At 35.6% G+C, this 23,500-nt stretch overlaps 1 protein-coding gene across 9 annotated transcripts in view; it reads right to left on the bottom strand.

The window, feature by feature from the left end:
• Positions 1–23,500, bottom strand: part of Eps8 (EGFR pathway substrate 8, signaling adaptor) — a 165,713-nt gene that overhangs the window by 77,481 nt on the left and 64,732 nt on the right. Inside the window, exon 1 of one of the 9 annotated variants that reach the window (XM_078015193.1) lies at positions 16,843–16,970. The exons of 7 other annotated variants lie outside the window; for them this stretch is intronic. The gene's annotated coding sequence lies outside the window, so the exon portion shown is untranslated. Of the gene's footprint in view, positions 1–16,838; positions 16,971–23,500 lie in introns of those variants that run through there. One more of the 9 variants, XM_078015194.1, reaches the window with a different exon arrangement.

Genomic DNA, 23,500 nt, shown 5'->3' with positions numbered 1-23,500 from the left:
CATGAGATACAAGAATCAGTGTTTACAAGAACAGTGTTCAATCTCAGCTGCAACTGCTGAACGTCAGGGAAGGCCAGTTTTGCCAAAAGCCACACAGCTTCTTCCCTGCCATGAAGGAAATCAGATAAGACAAAACAGCATATTCTTGTAAGAACTCAGTGAGCCACACAGAAAGCAATGATCCCGACCTATCAAAGCCCAAATGACTTAGATTTAAAATGAAGAATTAAAAAAACACAAGAAAAATTGACAAACTATCAATCCACTAATCATCTAACAATATAAATGAAATGAGCTAAGAACAGGACATACCTGCCTTGACAGACTAACTGTCATAATGACAGTATCTGTAAATGACCCCCAAACCTATCTAACTGCAAAGGCTCAAATGACAGTAATTCACTCTCAGAAGACATATATGGCCCTGCTGTTGCTTCCTGAGAGGAGGAATGAGCAAGCTCCTACCATAGAGGAGGGAAAGCAAGCTCACCCACACAGCAGTCCCCTGCATTCAAAGCCCACTTTCTTATTCCTAAAAGAAAATATGGACACTACTTACGGCTTGCATTTTCAGAACTACTGGAAGAAGAAAAAAATCCACTTACAGAATATATTCCAATGTTTTCATTGTGGCATTGTGCTAGAGTGAGAAGAACATACTATGAAGATCCTCATCCCTGTATGTAAATCCTGACTCAAATATCTTGCTACAACTTCAGACAAATCATTATCCTCTCTGGGCCTCAATTTACTCATCTTTAAAATGAGGATACTTTGTTGTGAGGACTACATGTAAAAGGATACACAGAACACTTCAGATATATTTCAATAATTACCTACATACTTATCAATGCCTTTATTTTCCTGAAGAGTTAAACATTAGAGAGAAATAGAAATAAAGCCATTTCCTTTAAATACTACTTCTAAAATCAAATTCATTGAAGTAAAAAGCAGTTGATTCAAGCAAATACTACTTGGAAAAAGTATATGATAGAGTAAACAATGTTACTAGTTGCAGTTATACCTAAGAAAGAAAAAAATCTTTCACTAATCATTTACAGTCTATCAAAATTTGCCTTTCTTCTCCAGTCATCCTTATTCTTTCCCATGTATAAACCCTCACTACCACCAGGCTCTATCCTCAATATATGTTTGCACTAAATTACTTTCAGGTACCTGCTCTTACCCCAAATATAGTTTCCACTGCCTTATACCACCCATCTAGCAATTTCTCAATCCCTCAATTCCCATCTCTGTTTTCAAGTCTTTCCTGACTCAACAATAATGATACACAGTCCTTGGTAATTATTTATCATGTTAACATTTTCAAATAAAGCTATGAAGATGCACTCTATTCTTTTCTATCTCCTTATACAACTCTTGGTGTGGCAAACTTGTATAGACTTTTGCAAAATAATCCCTGTACTAGAGTTGTGTTAAGGTGTATAATATGGATATAAAATAAGAGTCAGAGAATCTTAGTGTCCAAGGTGAGCATTACTGCCAATATAAATTGCTTGCCAAGTGCAGTGGTGTATACCTGTAATACCAGCAATTCGGAAGGCTGAAGCAGGAGCATAACAAGTTTGAGGCCAGCCTCAGCAATTTAGTGGGACCCTAAGCTTAAAAAAGAAAAGAAAGAAAAAAAGAAAAAAATCCTTCAAAATTTACACCAATGACCACCTAACACCACTCTTGTCAGAAGCAAAATTGGTATGAAACAAACTAATTTAGAAGTAGAGAATTAAATTTTTATAAAGAAAATTAAAGATCAGACTTTCTGTAGTCACAATAATATAAAACCCTCCACATTAACTGAGTGGAAATACTAATGAGGCACTATTGTTAGCGTAGTCATCTGTCAACCATGATTGTAACATATGAGCTGGAAAGCAGAACTTTCAGTAAAGTTTGCTATTTACATCAAGGAGGTTCAAACTGACTCAGAGGAAAAAGTATTATCCTCTGACTCACCAAGACCACTTCCTGAAACACCCAGTATTTTTCTTGGAAGGAAGTCCATACAAATGCCATTTCTCTAGAACACTGATTAGGCAAAATTGAACTTTAACACAAAATGGACAAAAAGAAACATTTTCCAAAGTTACTCAGGTTTCAAAGTAGAGAGCTTTCCATAAATACATGGGATCATAAGAGGAAGACTTTAAAAATAGTCAAATTTGATAATCCAAAGTATATTATAGATGATCAGCCACTAACTATGAATATTCCTCTTTATACTAGAATCTCTTAATGATAAACAACTTCCTAATTTGAATCTATGAAATTTAACTGTCTTTAGCTTCAGTCACTTTTATTTTCAAGGTAATTTTTTCCCCTCTTTGAATTAACTGTGTAGTCAATGTTGAATAATTTATACAAACAATTATTATGTCCATATATGTGCCAAACATTTTTACAAATTCTTTGCCTGCATTAATTTGATGGACAAACAAAACTCCTCTAAGAAGTAGGTATATCTTACAGATGAGGAAACTGAGGCACAGGACAAGAAAGCATCTCTCCCACAGTGAGTACATGGTAAAGCCTCCAACACTGGAGGCAAGTGCAAAAGCCCAATCTCTCAGTTTCTACACTCTGTCATGGGTGTGAACCCTCCCTGCTTCAGAAGATTTGTTAATATATAAACACATATACAATCCACATACACAGATATGTATTAACGTGTCACATTTATATAACCTGTGCCTAAATTCAGGATTGTCCTTGTCCTTCATTAATCTACAAATTCTGATGTAAATATGATACTTATTGGATTTGGTACAATTAATAGCAAGTCTTCTTCTAGAACAACAACCACTTAGATAAGCTTGAATCATTCCACTGTCCTACTACATTTATGTCAAGTCTCACTTGTTTTCTAAAACGCTGGAAGTATCTCACAGACCTCTAAAAAAACACCAAAATGATACTGCCCTCAACACAGCCCTCAGGGGAGAAAAAATACATATAACATTTCCTTCTTCAAAATAACAAGCAATTAAACGGAATCTGGCTGTTTGTTTCCTCTTGAGTAATCTAGCCTGGAAAGAGTTCAAACATCTGACTCCTGCAGTATTTTGCTTTCAGTAGGAAAATCATCTTTTTGTATGTCAAGTCAGCTAATAAGAATTCACTCGTATCTTTTACTGGTTCATGGGAACTGACTTGAATATTAAATGATTACACATTTCTAGTTTTAAACATGTGAAAAAGAAATTCCTTGGTAGCTAGTGAGGCCGTCTAAGCACTCTGAAATAAACCAGACCACTCTGACCTGCAGATTACAAGGGAGCAATGGAATAGCACAGATTTATCCCAGGGAGGGATAGCCCTTGGAGCTACAGCCTAAGGAAACAGAATATTCCCATTGGAAGTGCTCTTGGACGCCTGTATGCCTAAGGTTTTAGGACCACAGAACCTTGCTGTTTCCTTAAAATATACCATTTATCCACGTCACGCAGTGAATGAAAATATACCACTGGAAATTAATTTATTCCTTTGCGTTAACCACTTTCACCCCCTAGGAACCATTCAAAGTATAAACACATCTGAGAGTAGAAACTCGTTAGGCCATGAACATTGATGAATGAATTTCCAGGTGCTTTTCTCCTACAACAGGAGGACTTTCAGTGATGTGAAAATGCCTATGGAGTCATAAAATTCTGTACCCAGAAATGTAAGAAATCTGCATAGAACTAGAGCAATAGCAAGTTACTGGAGAAATCTGCCTGCTTGACATACTCACCTATATCCAATACCTACATCCAATATATTAATGATTACTGAAATTGTGAAGGGAATTCCAGCCTGCACATGGAATAATTATTTATTAGGGGCAAACATCCTATAGGGTGAGAAAAAGCATGTAACAAATTCATTATTTGGGGGAAATTTATTACCTATAAGATGTGCTTTGCATAAATGTGGTTGATATCTGGGGCCTCTTCATTAGCAAGGCAGACAAGCAAATGGATCATTAGAATACATTTTACTAAATGCTATTATCATAGTATGAACAATGTATTATGAAAGCGTCTACCTAGGGCAACTGTTGGTAGGTTTTATGTAGGAGGAGACCATAGAACCAGGTGTTGAAAGATAAGAGAATATATCATTTGTTTATGAATAGGGAGTTAGAGGGCATCCCAGATACATGCAAAACAAGGTGCAGATGGGTATAGTGGCGCATACCTGTAATCCCAGTATCTCTGGAGGCTGAGGCAGGAGGATCACGAGTTCAAAGCCAGCCTCAGCAATGGCAAGCCTCTAAGCAATTCAGTGAGACCTTATCTCTAAATAAAATACAAAATAGGGCTGGGAATGTGGCTAGGTGATTGAGTGCCCCTGAGTTCAATCCCCAGTACCCCCCCCCAAAAAAAAAAACATGCTATACAGAAGGACATGAGCTGGGTGTGGTAGCACATGCCTTTAATCCTAGTGCACAGGAGGCTGAGGCAGGAGGATCGCAAGTTCAAAGCCAATTCAGCAAGGCCCTAAGATACTTAGCAAGACGCTGTCTCAAAATCAAAAATTAAAAAGGTGGGGAGGGTGGAATATGGCTCAGTGGTTAAGCACCCCGGGTTCAATCCCCAGTACCAAAAAAAAAAAAAAAAAAAAAAAAAAAAAAACATGAGTTTCAGAGGATAGTTAGATATGCTATTCATGTTAATCATACTACCAGTGTTTAGGAATATAACTATGCAGCATTTTTCTAGTTTTGTTTTAGTTTTAGTGCTGGGGATTGAACCCAGCCTCATGCATATTAAGCACATGCTATATCACTACTAGCTATATCCCCATCCCTTACAATGGAACTTTAGAAGGCAGACTAGAACAGGAAGCAAAGTTTACTGATTTTGATATAATTTGTCCGTTTCTTTCATTCCTTTGAGAATACCTTTAATTGCATTCTATGTACTTTAAAAAAACTAAGACTTGCTTATATCATTCCCACAATTTCTTCAAATTCCATAATTCTTCAAAGAGAAACAAATATTTTAACTCATGTAAAATGTACTTAAATAAGCTAAAAGAACACAGGCCATATTTTTTAGAGTTTTTAGTCATATATGAAACTATTATATTCATCCTATTTTAGAATGCACAGGAATGTATAGATTTTAATTTAAACAAACTCTATTATCATTGTACATCACCTTAATAAAAATCAACAAACACAATCTCTAAATTATGAGATCTACAAACTGAACTGTCTTAGTGGGGGGAGGGGCACTGGACCAGTTCGATCAACTCCTGGTTCTGCTCTAAGATTATCCGACTGTGCCTTTTACAAATGCAAATTTTCTCACTGATCCTGAATCTTAATTTTCACTTTAGTCAGATGGAGTAGGGCCCCCCTTGCACACAAATCTATATAGAAGTTATGAAATAATGTAAATCCAAGGCTACTTTAAATATAGACAATGATTTAAAATAGATGTGTTATTATACATATAGATCACTACTTACAAAATGGTTTGAAGAATTTTTTAAGGTTTCTACATTCCACTTTTTAATTAAGACTTTAAACCATGTTAAAATGCGAACTTTGAAGAAAATGTCAATTGAACAAAATAGAATACATTAGTACTCAAAAGGGGGTACTTTAAAAATTCTATTCAGAAGCTGAGTGTGGTGGTACATGTCTGTAATTATAGCTAAGGTGGGAAGATCAAATTCAAGGCCAGCCCCAGCAATTTTTTTTCAAATGAAATAATTTAATCTTTTGTTGTTGGTGGTGGTGGTTATTTTTAGTTACACATGACAACAGGGTTCATTTTGACATAATTAAAAAAGCATACAATATAATTTGTTCTAATTCAGTCCCCAGTACTTCCCCTTCCCCTCCCTTCCTTCCAGTCCCTGTTCTCTTTCCTCTACTGTACTACACAGGAAAGTTAAGTCAGATTCATTCTGCTGTCTTTTTCCTATCCCATTCCTCCTCCCTTCCCTTCATTCTCCTTTGTCCATTCCACTGATCTATTTTTTTAATCACCCCTCCCCCTTATTTTGGATTAGCTTCCACAAATCATAGAAAGCATTCAGCCTTTTCCTAGAACTGGCTTATTTTACTTAGCATGATAGTCTCTAGTTTCATCCATCTACCAGCAAATCTATAAAGCCATTCTTCTTTATGGTTGAGTAATTTTCCATGGTGTATATATACTACATTCTTTTATCCATTCATCTGTTTAAGGGTATCTAGGTTGGCTCCATAGCTTAGCTATTTTGAACTGTGCTGTTATAAACATTGATGTGGCTGCATCACTGTAGTAAGCTGATTTTAAATTCTTTGGATATATGCTAAGGAGTGAGATAACTGGGTCAAATGGTAGTTCCATTTCTATTTTTTTCAGACATCTCCATACTGCTTTCCAGAGTGGTTGCACTAATTTGCAGCTCACCAACAATGTATAAGTGTACCCCCTTCCCCACTCCTCACCAACATTTATTGTTACTTGTATTTTTGATAATTGCCATTCTGAGTGGAGTGAAATGAACTCTCAGTATAGTTTTAATTTGCATTTCTCTAATTGCTAGAGATGATGAATTTTTTTCATATATTTGTTGACCATTTGTATTTCTTCTTTGGAGAAGTTGATATTTAGTTCTTTTGCCCATTTATGGATTGAGTAGTAGTAGTAGTAGTTGTTGTTGTTGTTGTTGTTGTTATTATTATTATTTGGTGTTGAGTTTTTTAATTTCTTTGCATATCCTAAATATTAATGCCCTGAGGAGCAGAGGGCAAAGATTTTCTCCCATTCTGTAGGCTCTCTCTTCACACTTCTGATTATTTCCTTTGCTGTGAAGAAGCTTTAAATTTGAGGCCATCTCATTTATTGATTTTTCATTTTACTTCTTGTACTTTAGGCGTCTTATTAAGGATGTCAGTTCCTGGGCGAACATGTTGGAGTGTTGGGCCCACATTTTCTTCTAGCTGATACAATGTTTCTATCTAACTCCTAGGTCTTTAATCTACTGTAAATATTGTTCAGGGTGAGAGATAAGGGTTAAATTTCATTCTACTACATATGGATTTCCAGTTTTCTCAACACCATTTGTTATGAAGTCTAGCTCTTCTCCAGTGTATGTTTTTGGCACCTTTGTCTGAGATAACTGTATCTATGTGGTTTGATCTCTGTGTCTTCTATTCTATTCCATTGGACTTCATACCTATTTTGGTGCCAATACCAGGCTGTTTTTATTAATATGGCTCTGTAATATAATTTAAGGTCTGGTATTATGATGCCTCCTGCTTTGCTTTCCTCACTAAGGATTGATTTGGCTATTCTGGGCCTCTTGTTTTTCTAAATGAATTTCTGATTTTAAATTCTTTGGATATATCTGCATTCTCTAGTTCTGTGAAGAACATCATTGGAATTTTGATGGGAATTGCATTGAATCTGTATAGCACTTTTGGTAGTATGGCTATTTTCACAATACTGATTCTTCCAATCTAAGAACATGGGTGGTCTTCTAAGGTCTTCTTCAATTTCTCTCTTTAGTGTTCTATAGTTTTTATTGTAGAGGTCTATTATCTCTTTTGTTAGACTGATTCTCAAGTATTTTATGTTTCTGAAGCCTCAACAATTTAGAGACTCTCAGCAACTTAGCTAGACCCTGTCTCAGTATAGAAAATAAAAAGGCCTGGGAATGTAGCTCAGTGGTAAAGTGCTCCTAGGTTCAATCCCCAGTATCAAAACAAAACTGGAAAATAGCCCCGTAGTTATTCTCTTAAACATCAGAAATATGAATCTGGGCATGGTGGCACACAACTATAATCCCAGCAACTCTGGAGGCAGAGGCAAGACAAGTTTGACACTAGCCTCAGCAATTTAGCAAGGCCCTAAGCAACTTAGTAAAACCCTGCCTCAAAATAAAAAAATAAAAAGGGCTGGGTATGTGATTCATTGGTTAAGCACCTCTGGGCTCAATCCCAGTACCAAAGGGGAAGAAAATTAGAAATATGATTAATATGAGTAAATTATCTCACTATTTGGGTAGATGAGTATCTTCTTTCTCGCTGATCAAAACAAAATTTCAACTCTTAGCACTTATTACATCTGCTAGCCAATATTATTTTTTTGTAAGAAAACAGAATTATGATATCTAATAAAACATCTTCAAACTTCACATTAAACCCTAACAGTCTGGTATCATTACACTGAAGTTTAAACTTAAATAAAATATACACAAGTATCATTAAAATCTTGTATAATGAAACATACATATGCTGTTACTACCATAGCTATTTTTTAACCTAAAAGTCTAACATCCACAAATAACAATGAATACATTTTCTTTCTGTCTCCAGTTTCCATTTATCTTCTTACCTAAGATTACCTCTCTCTTTTTTTAATTCTGTAAATCCATAGTTCATCTCCATTTTATGGGAAATATCTTACAAAAAAAGTCCCCCCTCATGGTTACTGCAATTTTATCTCATATATTCAGGAAATGGGCAACCCTCTCCTTTTTCTCTTTCTACTTGATGAATTCCTCAACAAACTCAAACCTATAAATGAGAGTATCTCAGTTAAGAATTCCAATTTGCTTATGAAGAAATAAGTTCTATTAATAGGAAGTAGTTGAGTATATAACTTCCTTATTAAATCCCTAAGTATGATTATCATGTGTTATTTGGTTGCTAGGGATCACTTCGACCCCTCCCTCCCCAGATTCTAGTACAGAACATCCTTCCTCAATTGGTTATTTTAGAAAAGAGGCTACATGCATCCTATCTCAAATTCATTCTTGACATTTTAATAATGCAAATTTACTTTTTATACTCATATGCAGACCCAATTGAAGCAATCTACATTCATTTTTTTCCTCTTTTCTGTGCAGCATGACTTCAGGTTAAGCTCCATTCAGACTCTCAAACAGCAGTTAAGATTTGAGAAAGCTGGGCAGGTAGTAGCCTAAGCAACCTTTGGGATTACTAACAACCTCAGTATCTTCATGTAATCAGATTGACTTCAGAGAGGAGGGTAGTGGTCTTCACCAAGCAATCCCTGGACTCACAATTACACCAGTAATTTCCCAGCAAAATATCCATTTATTATTTATCGATTCAATAAATCTTGCTGAAGGTGTACTACCTGCCAGCAGGTACTATATATGCAAAACAGGTATAATTTCTGTCCTCAGACTTGTTAGGAGATACAATGGCCTTCTTTGATACTTCCTTGGATATGTATGCCAAGCCCTTTCCTGCCTAACACACTCTGTCTGGAATAATTATCCTCTTTGTTTTTGCCTAACTCCTGCAACTCTGCCTAAAAATGGGCCCTGTCAGGAAGTCATTCCCTGACTGACCAATTTGTCTCAGATGCCTCATACATGAACAGATTTTTCTAAAAGGGTACACCTGGAAAGGACACTTACTATGAATGGAGTGTCTGATATATGTTTTATATCTGCTTTGCAAAAATAAACTACTACCCTCTACACTTTTTTTGAAGCAGAACACATTTTCCTATTTTGTACTTTATATTAAAAATATTTAAGTTTCATCTTTCTTCTGGGTGAATACTATATTATTATTTTTAGGTATGAAACTTGAATTTTCTGTCCTTTAGACTTTCTTTAAAACTCTTTATAAATGCATCCAAAGATATTCCCTAATGTACAAATTTTATAATAAATTTAACAATTCTCAAACCTATCTTGTTTTATGATTATATACCTTGGTTTTTTTGAGTCACTAGCTAAACTTAACTACAATGTCCATATTTGATATCTACTTATTTTCTTTCTTTCTTTCTTTTTTTTTTTTTTGGTAGTAAGGATTGAACTCAGAAGGGTTCAACCACTGAACCATATCCCCAGCCTAATATCTATTTATTTTCAAGTCAGAATTATGAAGTCTATGCTCACTGTTACAAATTTTCTTTACCACTCTGTTATCTGGAACAAGCCACATACACATGAAATCCTACTACTTGTTAAAAGTCAAAGTTGAGGCTTTCTTAAACTCCATGAATCTAGTTTCTTCATTTGTAAAATGGTTATAAAAACTCTCAAGGATATGAAAAGTAAAAAAGATAAAAAGCCCCCAGCAAAATATCATGCTAAATAAATATCAATTCTTTCCTACATTTGGAAAAAGGGTCACATGTTTAAAAATGTAGCCCCTTACAAAATATAACAACACTTTACACACCTAATCTGATTTCCTAACAAGAACAAGCCTAAAGTCTTTTTGCTTCACAAGTTACACAACAGGTCAGACAACAAACTTTCTGAAAAAGCCCAAGTTCAAAATATTTTAGGCTTTGTAGGTCACATTGTATCTTTATCAATATTCTTCATTTTTGTTTTTATACTTAATAACCTACTAAAAACATAAACATTATCTTTGGCTCATAGAAAGAAAACAGGCCTCTGGCTGTAGTTTGCTGATCCTCAGCTTTAAGTTCACACATACTCATTATTTCTACCCTGGCTTACCCTATGACTTCATCTTGATCAATGCCCAGCTGAACACTATTGAACTTCTAGTTTGACAAACAGTAATTAAATGCTTGGTCTTATGTAAAGGCCTTGTGAGGTAACTCACTACCTAAGGGGAAAAAGACACTTCACACACTACAAAAGAAGTCCAGCCATGCATTGTCTAAGCAGAGGGGTATGCTCTGACAAATGTGGTACCTGGATTTTGTCACTGTGGGATCACAGAACACACTTACCACTCCTGAGCTGAATGGTATGGTTGACAACCTGTTGCTTCCAGGGTTCAAACCTAGATAGCATGTTACTGTACTGACCACTATGGGCAACTGTAACAAAATAGTATTTGTGTACTTAAACATAGAAATCATACAATGAAATCTTACATAAAAGATTATTCAAAGGGTACACCTGGAAAGGACACTTAGCACGAAGGCAGCATGCAGGCTGGGAGTGGCTCTGGGTGAGTGAGTGAGTATGGAATGGACATTACTGCACCTGACTAACTTAGAAACGCTGTATACTCAGGTTACGCGACATTTGTTAAAAAAAATACACACACACACACACACATACATACACACACATTTCTTCAATAAATTAATCTTAGCCTACTCTTAAAGCTTTTTTATAAAGCTTTTCGACTTGTTAATATTTAGCTTTGGCTTAAAACACTAACACATCGTAGAGTTGCATAAAAACATTCTTTCATTATAAGCCTTTTTCCACTTTATAATTTTATTGTTTTCGCTTTTTAAACTTTTTGTTAAAAACTGAAGCACAAGTACACACATTAGCCTAGGCCCACACAGGGTCAGAAAGGTCACCATCACTATCTTCCATCTCCACATCCTGTCCCACTGGCAGATCTCCAAGGCAGTAACATGCATGGAGCCACCATCTCCTATGACACAGTGCCTTCTGGAACCACTCCTGAGGGACTTACGAGGCTGTTTTATAGCTGGCTTTCACACACACGTAAACTCTAAAATGATGATAAAAGGCATAGTGTAGTAGATACATAAACCAGTTAACATATTTATTATCAAGTACTATGCATTATACACAATCATAGGCGCTACACTTCCACTCGGCTGGCAGCACAGCAGGTTTGTTTAGACCAGCATCATCATGTGAGAGAGCACCACACCATGGTGTTCTAGACAGGAGGCATTTTGCAGCTCCATTACATTTCATGGGACCACTGTCCTGTTTGCAGAGCCTGAATACACAAATAAAGTCTTTTGAGGGCTTCCTCTAGTGCCACCTCTGATTTTTCTGATTCTACTAATAATCAGCATTTATAGCATAAACAGTTTATGCTTGTGACCCTTATATTTCTCTTGCCATAGTCTTGTATTGAAATTGGTGCTGTCAGTCCCTCTGTGAGAACTAGTTAGGCTTTGGACGCACTGGAGGTCCTACAGCTCCACCTCCACCTGGCTCTGTCCTTTCCATGTGAAGGTACTGTTGCAAACTCACCTTCTCCCTCCACCTAATTTCCAACACAATCATTTCTTACTTTTTTTTACAGTTCAGCTCACCATCTTATCCCTATTCTCTATTTTTTTTCCCACTACTCTTTATGTATAAGTGCCAGGAAAGACAGAATCAATTTCAGCTGTCGTCTGCCTCTGATGGTCTGTGCGTTCTTAGCCTAAGTACCTTTGTTTCTTCATCTATCACAGGAATCAAAACAGCCTGTGATGCCAATGACAGTTATTAAGTGCAAAGGAAATAACACATGTGGTAGTTATTAGTTTATAATCTACAATGTATTCTAAGGGACCACTGAGATCTAAAGCACAGAAATCAAATTCAATTCATTTCTACCATTTATGAGTTATTGACCTTAAGCAAGTTAATTAACCCTTGGAAGCCTTCATTTTCTTCATCTATAAAATGAAGACAGTATAATAACTATTGCTAGGTTTTTGTGAAGATTACATGACATAATCCATGTCAAGCACTGATCACAGTAAGGCTAGCACATAATAGAGGCTTAAAAATGTTGAACACAATTCTTATTACTTAAGGATAAAATATATTTTTACTACAGGGGGCCACAGCATTGCATGTTTACTTTTGAGTTCCTATTCACTTTTAAGACAATTCATTTAGTCCCACCAGTAAGTTTATGCCTCCCTCCTGCCTTTTCAAACAGTATATTGGTGAAACAAGTTCTCAGGCTTTCTCTATTGCATGGTCTTCTTTCTTACAGGGACCAGTTAGTGTCTTTCACCACTGTGGGGGGTCGGGGGCGTGGAAAGAAGAATCAGTTCACACTCTGTAGGTTGCCAATTAGCAAAGTTAAGTGCTGTTTTAATGTAAAATCTATATATATAAAAGCATGTATGCAAAGACACTTAATTAAAACCACAGAGCTTATGGGAAAAATAAAGTTAGAGGTAAATGATCAAAAACATTTTTAATAACATATTTAAAAAAAAAAAATAAGAATCTAATGAAGACCATAAGACCATACCACAGTCTTACATTTGTTAAATGGTTATTTTAAAAACAACAACACTGCAATAATATGGCACTTCACCTTGTAAAAGATCTGAAGCTAGTGTGTGGAATTGGCTGTCAAAGGCTGCAGCCTGTGATTGGAAAGTGGTAAAAGAAGGATTACCTGAAATCAGAGGGAAAGTAATAACATAAAATGTGTGTGGGTGTGGTTCATGATACATGTGAAGTAAGGTATCAGGGTATCTAAGGTGTGTACATTTGCATTCTGAGTGTCTCCATGCAGCTCATTGTTTTAAAGAGACAATGAAGGAAGGTAAAGAAAATATTTCTTAGATGCAATCAAGCATAAGGGATGTGAAATTTTAATTGTGCTCAAATTGTTCCCTAATGTCAACCACTTAGTAACAAATTCCCATTTTTAAAACCAGCATTAAAGCAAAACTATTTATTCTCTTAAGACAGAACTGTAGTCAGTATCTACAAAGCCGGTTTGTCTTCCATTTCTTATCAGCCTCAAGTCTTTACCTAGGAAGAGCTGTTCTAATTCTAACAGTATCGAGCCACCACACAACACGATCTAAAGTGTTTATAAACTTCAACTTTGATCATTTCTTCAGCTTTCCCTTCTAGAAACAGCTCTAATTCAGAAATAAGGCCTTATTTCTTTAGACTTGTCCCTCAATGTGCATTTTAATAGAGGAGTAAAATGCCTTCTCGTGAATTCATTGCCATGTCATTCCATTTATTAAGTCCTCAAATATTACATCTACTGAATGTAATACAACACAGGAGAAACTAGACCAAACTACTGTAAACTCAGAGTGACTTAGTCAATCATTTAAACTCAGTCAATATCACAGGAAGAGTTAAAATATCACAGCACATAAAAAGAAACAAAAGATAGAATGTGAAGCACCGTAAGAAAATGCAGAAAACAAAACATTATATTTACAGTTGGGAGAGAGGACCAGGAGAAATTTAATGGTGCTGGTCAGTGAACCTTAGGAGAGAGGTAAATTTTAGTTATGAAGAGAGGCTTTCCAGTTGAAGTATGAGTAAAGAAAAATAGGGAGGAAATGGGAACTACAATATATATAGAACATTCAGAAACTTAGGCTGTAAACTAAGATACAGGATTACAGGTGATAAATTACACACTAGACAATGGTTTTTATATGATGGGAAATGAGAAGTCCACTGCCAACTTCTAGCCAGAAGAATGTGGCATGGGTTAAGAATGGGCAAAAGGGAGCTGGCTTTCAGGAGGCTAGGCTTTGAATAAGTAAAGAGAATTCATTCACAGTCTTTGGAATGCCAGCCCAGAGCAGCAGGACAGCTTTCCCCTACCACAATTCCGGGCTTTGTGTCCAAGATTGATATTCATGGCTCTATTTAATGGATACTAACTGTGTCATTTGGTCTGGCAAATTGTATGAAATGGTAAACTAAAGAAAAGTTACCTGCATAATAAGGAAAAGCTTTTTTTTTTTTTTTAAAGAAAAATTGAAGAAAAGAGTAGGAAATTGTTCAGAGCTTTAAATCTGGTGGTTTGGATTATGTATTTAACAAAGTTAAACAGTACTATTCTGAATTATATCTAAATATCTGACACAATGTATTTTTAATTAAGAAAAGAACAACCTTCTTAAAACCAAAGCCTTCCTGCAGAAGGGCGATATGTGATCCAAGGCAAGCTTAAGAAACACATACCACTTTGCTGGGATCTTACATTACCAAGTACACTACTTCACAAATTGTTTTAACATTTGAGAAAATAATTTAATAATTAAGAATAAAAGTTTCTTCTAATAAAATTCTTAAATCTAGTTAATACAATTCTGTACACAAGTTTCTATATGCAAATGCTACAAATTTTAGCCAAAATAAGAATTATAATTTCTTCAAATAACTGATAAGTCAATTTTTAAGTATTTACATGTCAAATTAAATAATTGAAAACCTATACATGAACTAAACTCTAAAGGAATTTTAAAATACTTGTTTAATTAAATTTGAAAATCCTATAGGGTAAATAATCAAAAGAGTATATGATAATTTACTTCATTACATCCTCTGCACAAAATCTTTTTTTTTTTTAAAGAGAGAGAGAGAATTTTTTTAGTTTTTGGCGGACACAACATCTTTGTATGTGGTGCTGAGGATTGAACCCGGGCTGCACGCATGCCAGGTGAGCGCGCTACCGCTTGAGCCACATCCCCAGCCCCTCTGCACAAAAATTTTATGATTTCAACTAACAATTATTTAAGCCTAAAATTCAATGAGCTGACTATGTACCTTAAAACTCCAGACAGTTCCCTCCATTAAACTTCATACCTACTTTTGTGAATTAATGGCAAATGATGTCCCTGAAAAACAAACTAAAAAGCAGACTTCTCTATACAATTTATTTCAGAATTATTTATATAGAAAGAAGACTAAACACGGATCCTCTCTCTAGTCGTCTCTTCTTATATACAATTTACATAAGTTAAATTGAAAAAAGTTTTCAAGTCTAGCTGTTGAGAAGCCAAAACCTCTTTTAAACCATTCCAGGTACAGTATATACAAAGGCACCCTTAAAGCGGGGACAGCTGGGTCAAAGAACAAACTATTTTACATACAATTCCCAGAGAATACAGGAAGTTTATATTCCACATGATACTGACAGTTGCCTTGGAATTTGACCAATTTCAGTAAAGCTCACTGAAACTTTATTGGCAAGGTAAGGATAAATTGAACTATAAACATCTCAAGGACGGTCAACTATCTATTCTACTAAAAGCTTCATAACTCATATGGGTAAATTTTGTGTGCATTGATAATGTCCCTTATGGTATAGAAAAACCTTTAAAAATAACAGACACAGGAAAATCAACATATATGAGAATATATTTCAAAAAGGTTCAATAAACCATAAATCATGGCACTCGAACTGAAAAATACACATCTCCCAACACCAAAACAGTGACTTAACCAGTTATTTATTTTTGTTATCTAGTATGTTCAGACACAATGTTATCAGTTCCTGGTTGGTTTTAAGTAGTATCAATCTTAGCCTTGAATGTAGTTACTAGTAACAGAACAATAACAAAAAGGTTGTTTCTGAATATGATTAAATGTAAGAAACCAATAAGAACCTGGAAAATAAGACATCTAGAGACCTCTATATATTAAGAATCATGTTTGTAACTAAACTCAAATTTGATGTTTAAAACACATAATTATAAACTTGGGTTTTGAAACAGATGTTCTTTTAGATTCCATTAATTAAACATTTACAAGTTCCATTAATACACATAGATTTTTAAAAAGAAAACTTTAAATACACATATTCAACTACCTTTTAGGTCCCAAGTGAAAATGTTTACCCAGAAATCTGGCAAGGTCAAGTCTGTGGGACTCAAAGCCAATAACAACCTAAGAAGGCTAAACCTGGTTAATAAGCAAATTCTCATAATACAACTAACATTGTATAAACAATTCAAAGCAGTTAATATTTATAGGATAATCACAGTGTTTTGTATATAAGTTCAAAGTAATTTTAAGAAAAATTGATGTCTTGTTCTCTGTGTATTTCCCAACTGTTAACTGTCAACAGATCTCTTTTAGCTCTAAAATGAGGGGAAAATTATTCTCTTAACCACCATGACCCAAAGGAAGAAAGTCCTTTAAATCCCCATCACTGTAAGCAAGAAGACAGGAGGCAGGATTCTGTAAAACCTGGGGTAACACCAATTTCACCAAGTTCAAAATCCACTTAGAATATCAAAAGGGAATTTTAAAAATTGTCAAAGGGCTTACTTGGACTAAAAATATTACTGCAAGTTTCAAGGTCCACAAACACCTTCTCTAATAATTACGCCTTTGAGAGCCCTCCTTAGCAAAGAAAATATTCACAAGCTCAAACTTACCTACCCACACAATTCAGGCAAAACTCCTCCAAGCAATCCTCAAGGTAATACTGAGAGGGCATTCCTCTCAGCTCACTTATGTGCCAAGTGACCTTTAGCACATCCACAGAAAGGGTGGAACTTCAAGCTTAAGTTTCGGTATTGTACCAGACTGAACAAAGTTTCTCCTTTGGCTTCTCTAGGGCGTTAACTAAGACTTCCTCTTCTTATTAAGTGAGTAAACACAGTTACTATTAAGAGCTTCCAATTCTTGCCTAAGGTGGTAAAAAAAAAAAGTTGGGGGGGGGGGTTACATGGTCAAAAACAATGGCTAACATTGATTGAGAACTTACTATGTGCTCTAAATTAACACTATAAGGATAGTTACTATAACTCATTACTTTCATGCTGAAGAGGCAGAATCTGAGGAATAGAGTGTTAATAAATAACTTCAGGGAATTGTGGGCACAGCAATATGTTTCAAAGAACTAATGAAGAAGTCATCACTACAAATGCCTTGAAAAGACAAAAAAATGAGTGGAATGAAATCAAATATATAGCTTTACTCACAATAAAGAAAATTCCCTGATGCCAAACCAAAGCTAGATCCCGAGGCCAAAGTGGCAAGCGCAAATACAAATACATAGCCAGCGGAGGCCCTGAAGAATGCTCACTGGAGTCTCCTGAGTGCTTCAGTCTAAGATTCAAATTGATAGCATGTCCCCCTAAGCAGACAAGAGCAGAGGAAAAGCATTTGCTCAAGAGAGCAGAACTGTGGTAGATTTCAGCTCCACTATTCCTCAAAACAGAATAAAATCTGCACAGTTGTATATAGCAGTCCTGATGTCCACATGTGGACAGAAGAAGTCTTGGGTACATAAGGTATAAAGTTGTAGGAAGGCCTTTCCATAAAACCAGAGCCATTTTCAAAGTGCTTCCACTGCAGTTAAAAAAGTGGTGGGGGCACAGATGAAATTCATCCATTACCTTAGTAATATTTTAAGGGAGCTTGTCTCTGAGAATATGGGGGAGAAGGTAGGGAAAATATTGCAATAAAAACTTAGAATCCTACCAGGCATGATGCCTCACACCTGTAATCCCAGCAATTTAGGAGGCTGAGGCAGGAGGATCACAAGTTCAAGTTGTGCCTGAGCAACTTAGTGAGACTCTATCAAAAAAGGAAAGGAAGAAAGGAAGAAGGAAAGGGAAGGAAGAAAGGAAGGAAGAAGGGAAGGGAAGAGGAGGAAGGAAGGAAGGAAGGAAGGAAGGAAGGAAGGAAGGAAGGAAGGAAGGAAGGAAGGAAGGAAGGAAGGAAGGAAGGAAGGGAGGGAAGGAAGGAAGGAACTTAAAAGTTTGAATCTTATTTGTGTGAGACTATCCAAGCTAAGAAATTTGATCATGGGCCAGTGATACCCCTAGAGTATCTAGAAGAAGCAAACATAAAACCATTTTAAAGTAATACTCCATAAACAAGGTAACATCAGCAGACAGAAAAAACAAACCAAACAAAATATAGCCACTAAAAGTGAATTTATAATTAAATTGCAAAATATGTGAGAAAATTATTCACTGATCGTTAACATAAATACTAAACAGAAAATTTAGAACTCCTTTGAGTTTTTGATATAAAGACTCAAAAAGAGTATATTTAAGTTAATAAAGTGTAAATAAAGAAAAAAATAGAATAGAAAACCAAAAGATTAGGTAGGTTTTACCAAACCCAATTCAAATATATGCATATATATAAATATAAGCAAATATATTATACACAGAGCACCCAGGTTTTCCACCAGATTTCTTATAACTTGAAAAAGGAATAGCAGCAACTGTGGATAGAATGTTTAAGATTTACTTCAAAAAGTCAACACCGATACTCAACAGTCTAGCATCCAAAGCCTAACTAGTTCTCACAGAGATCCAAAGACTGGTTGGCATGTAGAATATAAAGAGTTGGTTCCCTCTCCCCAACTGAGGAGGACAGTGAGAAGCCATTCCAGCTTTGGAGTTCCCCGTGGGTCAGATCTTCCTAGAGACTGCATTAGCAGCCCAAATTATCACTCTGCCCAAAACCAGTTCTTTCCTTCCTTTCCACAGGGATTGATGCCAAGAGCACTTTTTAGTGTACTTGCCACTTGCCACTATTAGTATATCCACAATGGATACATCAATAATATCCATTTCAAAGTCTGCTTCCTAGGGAACCCAAACTGGGCAGAACAGCATCAGGAAAAAACGGCAGAGTTCAGATACTCAAGAGAATGAGAATAAAGGAATACTGATTTCTTGAAACCAATAGGGAGAACAGTAGAAAGCACAAACAATCTCTTCAGTGTGAAGATCAATATTAAATGTAGCATAAAGGAGAGACTTTAAAATGAATAATATAATCAAAAGTAACAATACAATCATAAAATTCCAAGCTAACATTTCGAGATATTCCTGTAGTTGAGATCTAAAAGAGATCTGAGAGGGTGTTCCAATTCTAACCCCTGTCATTCTTAAGATAATTTCTCATAAACCCACAAGTTCCCCACCGCCCTCCCCCCCTCCCCAGCTCCTCCCCAAGAAAAACAACATTATCACTCGGAAAGAGTTTTCCAGTAATAAGTTAATAGTGCTAATAAAGTAACAATATTTTGATATACTTTTTGCTTCTGAATCATTGGTAAAGGTGCTAATAAAGTTTTAAGAAAGGCTAATCCAACATAGGATGGTGTATAACAAATCATTGTCCAGAATAAAACAACAAAAAAATGAAATCATCTATATCCATGCATATGTGCACTTAGGATGCTATGACCTAAGGGAATAAGCCATACCCATGGACCTAAACAAGGATGCAGATCCTTGGGTAATGGCTTATTCCCTTAGCATAAGGCAGTTTACCAGAAGGGATCAGATAAAATATCATATATTGAAATATGACAAAATTGGTTACTATGCATTTTTCCATAGCTTTTTCAGGATGCTGGAAATTGCATATATACCTCTTTACTGGTAACCTTGTCCAACATCCCATACCTTATAACCACACATAGAGGCAGGCAAGATATGCAATTGCAATAACCTGTGAACTAAGATCATCACATCTTGAAATGATAAAGGGTCACTTACATACAGTGTTAGAAGAGTCAAGCAGAATGGATCAACAACGTCACAACCCCTTTCATCTTGGAAGTACAGTTCCTGTACAGGTTAGCCCCAGCTCATCATCTGTCCTTCATTCCTTCCTCTCCTAAGATAATATGCTTTGTCTTCCCAAAATCAACACTTCTTCTAACTTTCTTGAAGAGAGTAAGAAACTAATGTATTAATAATGAGATAATCTAAAAGAGATTTTTGCTAGGTAAAAGTCTAAAATACATCCTCAAATTTCAATTATAAACAAGCTATCTAAATTCTTATGGGTAGAATGACCATTTAAATGCTTTACAATATATCTGAAGAAGGTATAGGAAATGTAATTTACATTTGGAGAGAATCATATCTAACTACTGACATACCACAGGTAAAAGGACAAACATGCATAGTATGTAAGTGAGAGGAAAAACCAATTTATTCATATAAAGAAAAAAGACTAAATGGCTCACTATGGGTTTGGAGTTATTGTTTGGTCATAAAACCTAGATTAAAGGTAGAAAACAGAAAAGTATATATAAATAAACACTTGGTTAGGTAACTAAATACAAACAGCAGCACCAATATAATTCCTTCTTCCCATCAGTTATTTAGAAGAATGAAATCATGATTAAATCTTCAGGTATACGTGTGGCATGAGTCTTTTTTAAGTTAGTGAAATACTGATTTGAAAAGGACGAACTACAAAATCATGTAACAGAGTATGTAAGTGAACAAAATGACAGTTTTACCTTAAACTTGCTAAATTTAGAAATAAACTAAAGGCAATACCATATAAAAATTATCTGATTAAGGATTTAAATATCTTTAATCTGAAAATCACTGTACAGTTCCAATAAATCAAGATCTTATTTGGCAATGTCAATTAAAAATTTCAACAAATTTTTTTTGGGGGGAAAAAAATGAAAACCAAAGGGGGAAAAGTGATTTCTCATGCCCATTCATCCCTATAACCAAAGACAAGGTATAAAACATAAAGCCCTCAGCACTAGAAAAACCACAGATTTAGGTTTATGTACCATATATGCCACTTAGGAGCTCTGTAACATTCATAAGTAAGGTAACCTCTTACCTTTCACTTGCTCACCTATAAAATGAGACCAGTTTGTAAGGCCTCATTCAGATCTAATTTGCTAGAACATTTTCCTAATACAAATTTAAAAGGAGAAATATTTGCTAAATTAGATTTTGGCTAAAACACAGTAAGTAGCAGTTTTAGTCTTTTCAACCTACAATGATAAATTTCAGAAAACTGAAATAACCCAATATTCAGAAAACCTAGAGATGAATGAGATGCTATGAGGATATCTGTAAATTCTCTTGACAAATGATCAAATAACACTTTTTGCAGAATCTCCCATTTCTGCTTTTTAAAAATCCCATTTAAATAGCCTGTACTGAAACACAATATATACAAAGAATTTCTGAGAGGAAGGTAGTGCCAATATTTCCCATCATTAAGATGTCACTTAAAATTTCCTCATTTCACCTAGTCCACATGGTAGAGAATGCATATCAAAAGAACTTACAGAATGTTCCTTATCAGGTAGCATTTTGAAACTTTTAATGTCATCCTCTAAATCTGTCCTTTCCACAAAAAGTTAAGCTCTAAATATAAATACAAATAATAAGAACAACAATAATAATGATGATGATAGAACTATTTCAGCTTATTAAAATCATGAGTGCACTGGAGTTCTCAAGTGCCATTTGGCAAGCAAATGGCATTTCATACAGAAGTACCAATTCTTCCTAGAGTATTTTTACCTCAACTCTGTAATACAGTCAGGAAGTTATCACATTGGCTAGATAATGAGGCTTACCCTCTCCTATCCATAATCATGAGCTATAGTACTGTACAGGAAGTGAGAGAAGAATAAAGGGAGAGGCCAGCCAGCAAATAGAAAAAGAGAACTGTACCTGCTGATAAGATATCATCTAAGCAAAAACTCAGGTGAAGTGCCCAACTTGGATTCTGAATCTCAAAACATTGTAAGGTATCACCAGCTAATAACAAGCAAGCAACCTTGGAAAAATTAAATCAGGAAGCATTACAATAAACAGAATGAAATGCCAGCTTTCTGAAGAGCCGTTTAGAAAAAGCTGTATAAATCTTTGCTAGCATGATATAGCCTATGTCATCCTTTGAAAATAAAACCTGCAATTAAATTTGCACATCAAATGATCCTTGAAGCTTGTATGTTAGGCAAATAGGGACAACAGAGGGGGCTTAAATCAGACAAGCCCTGTCAGTGGCACACAGAACAGGAGTTACATAAAAGAAAACACCACAGCATCACTTCAAACACGCCCTGAGGCTGATGCCATTGAGGTGCTGATACTAAGCCGCCAGGAGACACACCATTTTAAAAGTGCTTTAACTTCTGTTAATATCACTGGACCATAGTCTACCAAGGCAGAAAAATTCAATTATTGCCTTTGGCTGAAAATTTTTACCATAGTGAAGGTTCTTCCTGATTGGGTAAAATACTAAAGGTTACTTTCAAGTTTATCTTCAGTCGATAAAATGTTGATTCTCCAACCCAATTCCCAATCTGGGTTTAGTTTGCAGATTTGAGATTTGTAATGCTAATTCAGACTGCAATACCTAATTCCCTCCTATTCCTGACATGGAGCTATAGAAAACAAACATATCAAAAGGCCACATGTTATTGTCAAAGAAGCCATGGATTTGAAATCTAAACCTTACTATTTCCCATGGCTAACAATTTTAGTGTTACATGACTTTAAATAGATGATAAAAATAGGCAAAAAGCAGGTGTAAGAACTTGGACTCAGACACAAAACAGATCAAACACCAACTCTGTCATTTATAGCTATATGACTTTGGCCACATTATCTCACTAACTCTGGGTCTGTGAAATGGAAATAGTGTCTTTTTCACAGAGACTGATTGGAATAATGCACCTAAAGGGCACAGCCGTGCCTGAGTAACTGTACAAAACAAGCAGCAGATTTCAAAACATAACAACTCCTCGGGAGTTTCCTCCTCTGAATAATTCAAATATTTTCTCCTTGCTAGGAGATGTGTAGGTTCAAATGAGGTAACATAAATTATAATGCTTCATTACTCCAGGGTGACAGAGAGCATATTGGTCATACTATGACATAACCAGATCATATTGTAAAAGTTGTACATTGGCAGTCACATTCTGGAAATTGTGACCAACAGTCATATTCATAATGCTCCTAAAACTGGCCACTCCTTAAAGCAAATCTGATCATATCATTTACTTAGTTAGAGCCTTTCCATCCTGTCTGAATGCAGAAAGAGAAAGAAAGAAAATAGATAGATTGGAATCAGATGCCTGTCACACTTCCCAAATTTGTGTCTTTCCATTGCCCCCTCACCTACTTTGCCCAGCCTAGGCCTCCTTGGGCAAGATGCTCTCTTTGCCTAGAAGTAAATCTATCCATCTCTTAGTACTTCTCATCCTCTAAGCTTCAGCTTATCACTTGCTCAGAGAAGGATGCACACTTATCCATCCCCCTACCTAACCCACCCCACTGCATTATTCTCTATA

The sequence above is a fragment of the Ictidomys tridecemlineatus genome, chromosome 6, assembly GCF_052094955.1.
Source record: "Ictidomys tridecemlineatus isolate mIctTri1 chromosome 6, mIctTri1.hap1, whole genome shotgun sequence".
NCBI lineage: Eukaryota > Metazoa > Chordata > Mammalia > Rodentia > Sciuridae > Ictidomys > Ictidomys tridecemlineatus.
Note: the sequence above shows the minus strand (reverse complement) of the source record. Positions and strands in the feature narration are given on the sequence as shown.